Source organism: Apaloderma vittatum, unplaced genomic scaffold (genome assembly GCF_000703405.1).
Source record: "Apaloderma vittatum isolate BGI_N311 unplaced genomic scaffold, ASM70340v1 scaffold9036, whole genome shotgun sequence".
NCBI classification, from domain to species: Eukaryota; Metazoa; Chordata; class Aves; order Trogoniformes; family Trogonidae; genus Apaloderma; species Apaloderma vittatum.
Genome location: NW_009723332.1, coordinates 21,637 through 31,478, shown reverse-complemented (window position 1 = coordinate 31,478; position 9,842 = coordinate 21,637). Strand labels below are relative to the sequence as shown.

The window sequence follows — 9,842 nt, the reverse complement described above, 5'->3', positions numbered from 1 at the left end:
TCTTAAGCAGGAAGAGTGACCTTTCATTACTAATTCAGCATTGAGTGTTGTGCACTATCCTGGTTTATATTTCTTTCATTTTTAAAGTCAGTAAGATCAAAAGAGTCTACCTGAAATTTTCAAATTTCAAAATTCCCATCAGAATGATACTTCAGTGGCAGAGATTTTAATGGACGTAGATATCTTTATCTTTTTTAGCAACTGCATTGGTGACAATTTGTATGACTGTAGTTGGCTGACGTAGTTGGCTAATTCAGGCTCAGCTAGAAATATTGACACAGGAGCAGTAAGCTTTGTGAACAGATTGCCCCAGTATTCACACTGGGTCTTGCCATCCATTGCAGCCGGTGCCGAGGGCTTTGCTGTCCTGTCTGTCCTGTTGTCTGGAGCTAATGAGCTAGTTTAAGCTCACTGGGGTCTTGCAAAGTGAATGTGTTCCAAAACCATTCTTGGGAAGACTTCATAATGTTAGTTCAATCAAAAAGCATCCAGAAGAACATTAACTTAGCCAAAAAGGAATTTTTTTTTTAAGGTTAGAAACAGCTTTTAAAAATAAAAACACAGCTAAGCTCACTGGGGTCTTGCAAAGTGAATGTGTTCCAAAACCATTCTTGGGAAGACTTCATAATGTTAGTTCAATCAAAAAGCATCCAGAAGAACATTAACTTAGCCAAAAAGGAATTTTTTTTTTTTAAGGTTAGAAGCAGCTTTTAAAAATAGAAACACAGCACAATGTGTTTGCAAATGCAAGTGACTACTAGTCCTCCATCAATTTTTACATTTTAAAAATCTCGGTGCAGTGTTAAAAATATGAAAAATGTGCATTTAGCCAAAGGGGAGAAAATAGTTCAACTAGTGGGTAGAAGAACTATTTCCACAAAGTCATAAAATACTTCCTTGGGTGTCCTTTCAAATGAAAGGTGCTGAATTCTGTGAGGAAGAATATAAAATTTATGAAAAATGCCCAGACTTGGAGTCATGTCATTTTAACATGATACACTCAGCTCCATTTCAGTCATCTTGGAGTATGCTTGTAAGAGATCTGTAAAAAATATTAAAAGAAGAGATCTGCTTAAAAGATAACTTTATGTTCCCTTCCCCTTTGTGGTTGTTGGGTTTTTTTGGTTTTGGTTGTTTTTTTTTCAGTTCAGGATGTATTTTAATACATTTAAGAGTGGGGAAGTAGAGTTGCTGCAAGGAAGCAGAGTAACTAAGGAGAACTATGTGCCTGCAGCATTTATCGTAACACATACCATGCTGGCTAGTCATATGAAAATTCATTTCCCGAGACCTCTGTGAATGCCTTTGTTCAAAGCTTTGCATAATTGTATGTCATTCTCCGGAGCTGCCCTACCAATGCTTCAATGTTATCTATTGTTGAATGTCAATTGTTTAGAAAACGCACCCGCTGGGAGGAGCGCATGATTTCACTGCAGTAGCAAACTCATCGGTGGCCACAGGAAGTAGTAAGCATTATTTAAAAACAAACAAACAACAAACCAAACCCTAAGAATTTACTAGCAGCTATGCTCTGTTTGTGTGGTTCGTAACACTAAAGCTATAGTATCTGTGGGGGTCATGTTGGAAGCCATCAGGATAACAGTTTAAGTCATCAGCTGTATTCTGTCTCTTGGGCTTTTCAGTTGAATTTTTGTTTGTTTGTTTGTTTTTAATTTTTAAAACTTTCTGAGGTGATGTATGCACTTGCTTGTTCTGTTTGGGAAGGGAAGTAGATGAAACACCTGGCCTTAAACACCTGGGGGCTTGTGAATTTTACTAGTGTATTATTGTATTGATGAAATATACTTTATAATTAAATATGTTGTGCAGATGGCTCTCCTCTTGGGCAAGTGTTTGCCCTGCTGGCTGGTTAAGTTTTAAAGAAGTCACTTTGTTCCAAAGCAAAAAAAAATTAAGATAATAGCCATAGCAGAAACCTGTCACCAGAATTTTCAGCTCTTGAATTGTGGCCTTTGGTGACTGCCCGAGGAGATGCCTTCCTTTTTACCATGTTTGTGCCGGTGGTGGGATGAGTTGTCTTCATTCTTAGAGGTAAATAGCGTGCGAGCAAGCTAAAGGAAGATGTAACGACCTCTTTCCTCGTAAGAGAACTTGTGATCTGGGTTGAACAAGAGCAGATTTTGTACTGTTCTATATTGTCTTTCTTTGGTAAATGTCGGTAATTGATGTGATGGCTTGATTAATCAAATGAAGGCAGAGACAAGGATTTTGTTGTCCGCAGAAGTCGGACAATGAGTTTGCAGGATGGGAGAGTGAGGTGGTTTTCTGGGAAACTTGCTGGCCTTGCTGTGCAGAAAAGTCTTCATGCTTTACCTATTACACCTAAATTAGCCCACTGTAAATTATCCCTCTAACATGAATCTTACTATAAAAATTCTTTGGCGTTAATTTAGACCCATACCCCTGCCTTTCTTTTTCTGTTTCTGGCAAACCTCTAATTCCTGCAGTTTCTTGGAACAGGTGGTGTGAATATTTAAAGCTTATTCTGTCGGTTATGGCAGCAGAGTTGTCTTGCTCTGGCAGTAGTGTTATGTGTATCTGTACTGGATGCATAAAATCTTACAGAAGAAAAAGTTCCTGTCCCCTGTCAACCTACGATTGAAAAATAAGTGGTTTTGACAATTAATATACAGCAGGGTGATCACTCTTCCTAATTGCACGATGTGGAGAGAGTAGCACAGCGTAGATACCGCGGAAAGCCAGAGGGAAGAATGGTAGAGAAGAGTAAATGTAGGTCACTACAGTCGATGTGGCAGCCTGCAGGGGACGTCAGCCCTGACATCCCGCTCGTGCCCTTCCCACTGCCCTGTCAAAGTGAGAGGCAGCGCTTGTTAGAAGAGTGTGTGCTGCCCAGACAGCCGGTGCTTACCCATGTCGTGAGCAGCTCGGTGCTCGGGCTCTGGGCTCGGGCTGCTGCGGCTGATCAGGCTGATCTGCCCTGATCACTGGCAACAGCCTAACGTGAATCTGTCAGAAGGTAAGAGCGGTCACATTGGCTCCTTCCAGCCTGCAGACAGTCCGTGGGGATGGGCAGGGTGACTCGCGCATTTGGTGAGCCAATAAATGCGGTGTCCTCGTTTTGACTTGTCATAAAGAGATTTACGCAGAGATTAAGCCATAGATGGGTTATGACAACCAGCCTCATTGGCTCATTCCCTGTCCCCTACCCATGCCACTGCAGGCCCTGTGTATTGGGTTTTTTTGGTGTTTGCTGTAACGTGCACAAGGAGGAATCATGAGAATTTCAGTTACTGTCAAGGAGGTCTGGTTATGAATTTTAACTCTGAAAGACGTAGTTGTAGAAGATGCAGTAGTTAAAGCAAGAATCATAATGTGAAACGTTTGTTTCAGTAGGAGCAAGTGAATTGTGTTAAAGTTGTTCTGACTTGTTTTTGCAACAATCTGTCTGTTGTTACCTACAAATAAACTATCGGGGTTGGGAAGACACAGGGAAGAAGTGTCTGGCCTGCAAAAAGAGTATAGCAAAATCCTTTTATAATTTACCCTTCAAAGCAAAATACCTTGCTACTACACAGGGAATTTCTTCAACACCTTGTTTACACTGTAGCTGCAGCACATTGAAACCCTGCTGTGGAAGCACTGTTGATTTCCTTGGCAGCTTACACCAGTTACTGCCCTGGTATCAGTGGATTTATTCCAGCAGTATCTCGGAGATGACCGAGATGAATAAACTTGGCCTCATCAGAACTGATTAAAAACAAGAATATTGGTGAATATTGCATATGTGTTTTAAGACTTTGTTTGGCATTTTACGTATGCTTAAGTTCAAGGCAATAAATTTGGCATTTTACACGTTCTAAGTTCAAGGCAATGTGCTCACTGACCTCAGAGGCAGTTGGAAGCATTACAGCACTCATAAAATAGTCAAATTTGACCCTGGAGGCAGAGAAAGCACAAGATATTAGCAGCAATCTCTGAAAGATCTTGTTACACTTGGTTCCTTGTCACAGAATCCTCCTGTGATGCTGAGGAAGGCCAGAATCCAGATACTGGGGCAACATTGCAATAGTCTTAACCACAAGACAGAAAACCTTACTTTCCAGCCCAGGCTTGTTTTTTCAGCTCTTCTCAGCCTTTCTTTCATCCTGCTGTTTCTGTGACAAGAGTGGACAGAGTCCTGAAAACAGTGGCCCAAGTATTTTATATGCAACCCCAATTCCCTGTCAGTGGGAATTCACTGTGTGCACTAAAAAGATATGGGTGCCAGGTGGAATACTCTATGTGATCATGTAATTAAGGACTTTTCCTTAATGTGTATGCTTAAGGGGAAGAATGAGAGTTCTTATAGGAAGTTTTATATCCTATCTTTTGTGCAATATAATTTTTTTGAGGTAGTGTATGTTGTAGGCAACTTCCTACCAATTTAAAAAAGTAAGCAAGCTGGAAAAAAACAATGGCATTAATGCACTTCCTTTGCAGGGTTAGAAGCTGGAGATTCATGGCCGAGATGTCTGCTGCTTTATTTCATACAGCAGCTAATACATCAAGTATCTTTAATTAGTATTTATTGTTAATGTTAATTAGTATTTTAATACACATTGCATGGCTTTGCTGTGCTTGAGGAACAAGAGAGACTCCTTGGCAGTGAGAAGTGAACATCTGGGAATCTGCCTGTTTTTGCAAGGCCGATCATATCGACTCTGACTCCCCGATCCTTTCTGCTACTGTGCAGTACCAGCCTCCGGTCAGGCTTTCCATCCTCGTTCAAAGGCTCTTCCCCTTCTTTTTGCTTCCAGTTCCTGCTCCTCGACGTTATTGTTCCATCTCCTTGTCTGTCTTACTGCAGTTACCTTCTTCCTATTGCTCCTGCTTAATGCTTTATCCGAGCTATCTTCCTGCCTTCTGGTCTTTGGTATGTTTAGCTATTTCTGCCTTTCTCCCCTGTTCTGCTCTTCTAGGTCAGCTCTGATTCTCTCCCCGCTGTTTTTCCCCATGTCAAGAACCTAATTCAGGACCCTGGTCATGGTGCCTCCCAGCCCCTAGCTTGGACTCCTGCTCTGTCTTGTCAACTTATTCGCTCTTTCAGATTCCTCACAGAGCACATGTCCTGTCCCAGCCTACTTTTTGCAGGAGTGGGAAAAGGTGTATCTTGCATAAAGGTCTTGTGACATTTCAAGTTGAGAACATGCTAAATCTGGTATGATACCACAGGCTAATGTTTTTTAGTATTTTTGTTTCCACTATTTCAAAATTTGCTTGCAACTCTTACTTTAAGTTTATTCTCCTAAGCAGCTGAGCAGTCTTAGCTGAACGCTCTCCTCCCCAAAAACGCACTACCAGAGCTATTGATTGAAAACAGTCAAACCCCCAAACTAATGCCTTTTAGGTTTACAGAATTATATCCAATTAAAAAGGTCTTATAGTAGTAGGTTGTGAGCAGTAGTAGTAGGCAGTAGTAGTAGTAGGTTGTGAGCAGTTTTAGGGAATGTTGTAAGCTCCTTGATGATAAAAATCCATGAAGATATTCTAATATCTGGGCACATATATACATATACACATACATACGTACATGTGTATTCCTGCCAACATCTGCTTTCACTTCACAGTAAATGTGTAATGGCTCACCCTTCTTTCACTGAGAGAGGAGTAGTCTCAGTTACTATGGGACAGAACCATGCATGTGAGCAATTACTGTGGATTATCTGATGTAACATAAATTCACTGCCTTTGGGCTTGAAAGTAACATACCTTGACTTCCTACCTTGTATGCTGCTTGCTTAATTAACACAAAATAAAACAAAACAGGACCCAAACAATAAACAGAACCTTTGTCTGATGAGTCTCATGCTTGCTGCTGTGTTTGTAAGTCCTCTTTGTGCTGGAGTAAGCTCTTGCCTGGATATTTTGCACTGCAGGGGGGGGCTTGTACTGAAGAAATTAGCTGTTGCAGATGATTAATTTCTAATGACAGCCACAGTATTAAACTTTTACTGGTCCTTTGAGACCCAAATAGAGCCTGTCCGGTAAATATACAATGGTTTTAGTTTCAAAAGTGTATCTATTATTGTAAACTTCCTGTTGTATATTTAATTGTCAATGGTATTTCTCCTAGGGGATAGCACTTTAAAACAGCTGATACTTAAATGCCAATTGGGATGTATTTTAATTCAGTAACAGTCACCAGAGGGTTGCAAATGATGCTGCAGTAGTGTTCCTCTATTTTTTGGAGCGCAATAAAATCTCTGAGGAGTTTAGTTTGTATGTCATGTTGTAAAATAAAACAATAGGGTCTCTTCACCTAAGCAACTTATTTTAAACTCTGAAACTTTTGAGTCTATTTTCCTTTTTGTTTATGTAAAAGGGAGAGTAGAATATTGCATTTGTCTTACTAGGATTATGCTGTGCAAAGCAGATGTTAAGCTCCTGTAACACACAAAGGGGGCTTTATGTTCTTTCACATCTGTCTCTGCATAAACAGCTCTGTTAACTCTTTAGGACTCCTGTACAGAACTCCTTGCTTCTATTAAGAGATTGCCTCAGGGAAGACTGATGGGGTCCCCATTTCAGGGGGAAAAAAACCTCGAGAACCCAACTGAAGTCAAATACTGCCCTCCTTGACTGTGTGAGCTGCCATCCCTGTCTGTAGAGTCCAAAGAGAAAGCTTGGGAAGGTCATGATGTTTTATTGCCTTGCAGCTTGTACAAATAGTGCAAAAGTAAGTTGAGAGCGTTTTCTTAAAGCCTGTGTTGTAAAACTGCTTGGCATTTCACCTCACAGGCAGTTCTTGAGAGGCTCTTTGTACTAGAGAGGGGTTTGAACTCTTGCGTCTCTGTGCCAAAATTCAGTAAGGAGACTTCTTCCTACCAAGTTGATACATGTATTTGCTTTTTTGTAGAAACTGGGAAGTATCACTTTGTTGGAAGAAACAGTGCAGTCTTCTCTATTATACTTTTCCTACTGAGATACTACCTCTAGTTTAAATTCAGAAGCTCTTTGCAACCTCTAATGAAGCTTTGCCCCTTTTTTTGATCCTGATTTCTCTTGGCAGTAGAATGTGAATGCTCGTGAACTACCAGTTACTGTGGGCTATGTTAAGTCACCTTTTTATGAATTTTATCCTCAATCTGGTAATTAAATTATCTGTACTGTGGATTTGGTGGTCTAATGGCTTTAATAGGGTGAGAAAGGAGTTTGGTGGTGCTGAGGATTGGCCTTGAGCAGTTGGACAATCTCAGCACAGAATGAAGCATCACCATCTGCAAAACTTTGTCCTCAATACGCAGTACAGGCTTGAACGGTGACATTTGATCATGCTAATATCCATAGAAGGGCTTGACTACTGTTTTCAGTACGAATAGGCTCCCATCTTTTCTGGGTTCTGGGAAACTGGTCCTTAGCTACATAAAAATTTACACCAGTTCAATTAAATCCATTTAGTTTCTCTACAGTGAGCATTTGCAGTGACACTAGCATTTTTTTGTCTGGTGCATGTCACCTGCTCACAGCTGATGTGTGAGTAAAAAAGTCACTCTTGTAGTGGAATACGTATCCTAATGAATTTAAATTTACACTCAGCACTTCTTCATGTGCAGACAAAAGACAGGCTTCCACAAATGAAAGAGAATAGTTCAGCTTATGTCATTTAATATTATGTAGCCCACCCCAGTGGAACAATTGATCAGTCCTTCATAGCAGAAATGTTGCCCCGGGCTTTGCCCTCTTGCTGTGTCATGGGGGACTGGCCTCTCCTGCAGCACCTCCGGGCCCCACGGTGGTGGGTTGTCCGTTCTGTTTGGGTTCTTGAAAGGCCTGCGCTGGAAGGGAGCCCGGCTTTGCTGCAGGCAGCGCCTGCTCATCTGGGAAGGAGCTCAGAGCTGTCAGGTAGCATTACTTGGCAGCTAGATGGGATGTGCTATTGGTTTAATTTATGATTTATCCAGGAGTAATCTACTTGCATAATAGTTCAGTGCTGTACCTGATTGCTGAGACTGCCTGGGGCCTGGTGGGGGATAAGATTGTTTGTCTTCAGTTGGTGATGGATTGCTATTTAATGGGATGTGATTATATACTGGTAAGAAGCTGAAGGAAAATTTGCTGTCAGGATGGTGCGGCATTTATGTCTCCTTTTTGTATCAAAGCAATCCTGGAAATTATTGTAGATCTTAAGGTCAGTAGAAGTGTTTCTACAGATTTTTGATTATGTTGAAAATAGATCTTGGTCTGCATTTACATTTTGAAGACCAGAAGTACAGAAGGTGGAATGAACTACTGCTACTCAAAATGAACAACATGTGAATAGTCAAAGGCAATGCAAGAAGGAAATCCAGATTTTAAAACTAGTTCTTTTATGTATTGTAGAGTTTGTTGTTTTTTAAATGTCAAATTACAAATCATCTTTAATTGCTGAGAAATCTATGGCAGAAAATAACCTGATATTTTGCTGCATAAAACGTCATCAGCATTCTTGTACACTGCAAAATCTCTGGTGTCCTCACGGGCTTGTTTCTGTGTGGCACACAATGAAATTCCACTTGTCTGAATCATTTGAGTAAGATTTATCAGAGAAGTTTTATCCTTCTCAGTTTTAAGTCCACTTACAGTGACCAAATGTTTAAACAGAGGCAAGCTGAATGAATGTGCTCTTTGATAAAAGATAACAAAGCCCGTAAGTGAGAAGCTTTGCTGCTCTTTGGGCAAGCACAGTTGATTTAACTTGGTACATGTTTATGCGCCAAACTAACTGTACTTATTATACTTGAGTCATGCTGAACAAATAAAACTACATCTCAGGACCCTGGCATGGGTTTTCTTTACACGATCTCAGGAGTGGCTTGCTTAACCTTTTAATTGGCAAGAAGAAAACTCACTCTGTGGCCTGAGCCGCAATCATCTCTGAATAATGTAAACAGGGATGACCTGAACTTGATCTTTTAGACAAGGGACTCACTTTTCTTGGTAGCTGCATTATACAGACAAGCTAATGCATTGGGGTCAGCAAGGGGCTTTTGTACATCCGAGCACAATAAAGCTGGAAAGTGTTTCCTGCTGTTCAGCTAATTAATGCAGGGTACCACGCTCCAGGAGCCGGCAGCGGTTTTGCTGCCTGTCACTGCTATTGTACTGCCTGGAGAAGGGTGCAAAGCAAAGCCTGTGGTAAAGAAATGAATTCTCTGTCTTGCTCCACCTAGAAAAAACCTAGGGGGGGAAATCAAATAGCAATTCATTCACTGAGAAGGGAAAAGTTGTGGCACAGGAATGGTCGAAGCATATTTCTCAGTTGTAAGTAAATCGATAATACCCTGCATGTGACGTGATGCTGCCAGACCAGAATGCTCTCTGTGTGTCCTTAATTTGCCCTCCCTCCTGACACTGGAGGGCACATCAGAAAGGAAAAGATTGACAGCTTTTTCCCAATGGAACTTATCCTTAAATGATGTTTTGTGATGTACTGTAGAATAAAGAATTGTGAGCTTTTAAAAGCGCATATAACTTTGTCACGTTTTTTATATTTTGTGATGAAAATCTCCTTCGAAGCAGTGAGTTCCTTTTCAGTAGGTAATGTAGCAGAATGCACAAAGGCATTTAGAGCCTGATTTTGTATTCTGGTCAGGTACAGGCAAATTGTAAAGAGAAAATTGAAGGTGTCATAGTAAGCAGCATTTATTGCATACTTGAGCAGTAAAGGACCTAAATCATCCTAATTCTTGCTAGAATCTAGCTGGGTACGTGCTGCCTGTGGCAGCCTGCTTTCTCAGCAAGTTTTTAAGTGGATTATTAACTAAGTGGAAGGCTGTTTGCAGCATCTTAAGTTTTTCAGACATGTGATTGTGCAGGGGGGGAGGGTAGGAAAAAAGGATGAC

At 40.8% G+C, this 9,842-nt stretch overlaps 1 protein-coding gene across 1 annotated transcript in view; it reads left to right on the top strand.

The window, feature by feature from the left end:
- Nucleotides 1-9,842, top strand: part of TESK2 (testis-specific kinase 2) — a 69,444-nt gene that overhangs the window by 47,188 nt on the left and 12,414 nt on the right. The gene's annotated exons all lie outside the window — the stretch shown is intronic.